The following is a 2,353-nucleotide window of genomic DNA, read 5'->3' on the forward strand; positions in this document are numbered from 1 at the left end:
GTGGGGGGGGGGGGGGGGGGAAATAGTGCCAAGAGTGTCACAGCATGGTGCTGCTGCACACTTACTGGCCGCTCCCTCACTCGATTTTCGTGGGGCCGCTCGGCTCCGCCTCCTCGCCGGTGATTGGTCGCCTGTGTGCCTTTCCAGTGCTGGCGCCCAATCACCGGTGAGGAGGCGGAGCCAAGCAGCCGAACTGAAAGGAGCAGCCGCGCTTCCTGGACCGGATCGTCGTGGGACCTGGACCGGAGCCAGGTGAGGTACAGCAGCCCCCTGCCCGCCGCTGTACTTAGTGTCCCTTCCGCCACCGCGCCGCCCCTTGAAAAAGTGCCGCCGTATACCGGCGTATAAGACGACCCCCGACTTTTCAGAAGATTTTCATGGGTTAAAAAGTAGTCTTATATGCCGGAAAATACGGTGTGTATATATATATATATATATATATATATATATATATATATATCGAATCACAACCTATATATTTCCACGCTAAAGTGATGGTGAAAGTAACACAAATTTAAATATAGTAAAACAGAGCAGCCGTTTTAAAGAACTCATAAATCAATATACAGTGACTAGAAAAGTTCACATAAACAGCACTGTTTGTGAATTTTTCTAGTCCCTGTATATTGAACTATTATTTCATAAAGGTTCGTGCACCTTTAGGGATATTTTCTACACAACTTCTCCATGCACTGCGACATCTCAAGCACATTGCAATCCAACCGTCCGCTATAATAAATAAAAAGTGCTGCTTTGACATTCCATACCTAGTTGCCAGAAATGGAGGAACTCAGTAATGAGAAAAGGTTACAGAATATGGCATTAGTAGTTATGCTGCTCCACAGTGGCTCCCTGTACCTCCAGCGCTCATCCATCCCCAATCTGCTATTCTGCTTGTCAAGCCCTTTACGGGGTGTTGTAAGGCGGCCAAGCAAGATACGACGTGAATCATTTACTTTTTATATTACAGTGGTTCTAAAGGCAGGACATGTTGGCATTGACACATTCCCTGCAATTAAAAGGTAGAGGAAAGAAAAAAAAAAGAAAGAAGGTTCCACTGGAAGTACTGCCCCCCCTTATACTTACCCAAGGCGTGTCTCGATCCAGTTCTGTGCCGGTGTGCTGTGGCACTGCTCTCTCTCCCCACAGGACAGACGCAGGAGCCATTGACTCCCCCTGCTGTCAGTGAAATCCTGTGAGGAGGGAGTGGGGCAGTGCAACGCTGTGTATGTCTATGGACGCACACAGACTGGCCCGGGAGGAAGCCCACAGGTGTGCCCCCATAGGAAGAGACTTCCTGTAGTGACGCACTAAGTAAAGGGAGGAGCCTGGAGCGCTGGTAGGGGCCCCAGAACAGGAGGTTTGGAACCGCTCTGTGCAATACTATAGGTAACGTGTTTAAAAAAATAAATAAATACTCTACTAAGCCTTTACAACCAGGTCAACAAGCAATCAATCGCAAGTACACTACAGTGAAGGGGGGTGTAAAGGGGACAGAGGACACTATAGTGTAGGGGGTGTGTGGAGGGGCCAGAGGACACAGCAATTGAGGGGGTAATGTGTGTGAAGGGGACAGAGGACACTGCTTTGAGAGGGCACAGGACACCACTATGGGGGTGCAGAGGACACCACAATGGGAGGGATGTGATGTGAAGGGGACAGAGGTCACTGCTATGAGGGGGGGGGGGGGGGGGGTAATGCGAAGAGAGACAAGGGAAACTGCTCTGAGAGGGCACAGGACACTGCAGTGGGAGGGGGGTAATACGAAGGGAGAAAAAGGAAACTGCTTTGGGGGAAGACTCCCCTACTGTGGGGTGGAAGGGAGCAGAGGACACTAGTGTGGTGAGGGAAATAATGTGAAGGGAAGCGGAGGGCACTATGCTGTTTTTATTAGGAGCATGTTAGTACTGTAAAAAAATAAAAAAAAAAAAAGGGTGCCACCCCTTCCCCTGGGAATCTTTGATTACCTCCATGTTGTCCAGATAGATCTCAACCTAGTCCTGCTTTACAAACACTTAAAAGCTGGCTTTACATTGGTAACAACATCAATGTGCAGCTTGTTCATTTCTACGTGAAAGGGGATATGATCAGAATATACAAATGTCTTTCTAAAGAAGATGCATGGCCACAGAATGAAGTGGACAAGATTCAATTTAATCCTAAAACAGAGCAGTGAAGATGTGGAAATCCTACAGCTAGCTCTACCAGCTAAGGGTGTACTTCGCCTAAATAAACTTCGAGGAGTTTCTCAGCTAACAAAAAATATACAGTGGTGTCATGCACACACCAGGAACTAGAGGAACCTGTGCTTCCATCTCCTTACCAACTATAAGCAGAATGAAATGGAAGCCCA

Source organism: Staurois parvus, unplaced genomic scaffold (genome assembly GCF_062004578.1).
Source record: "Staurois parvus isolate SC_StPar_1 unplaced genomic scaffold, SC_StPar_1.0 ptg000867l, whole genome shotgun sequence".
NCBI lineage: Eukaryota > Metazoa > Chordata > Amphibia > Anura > Ranidae > Staurois > Staurois parvus.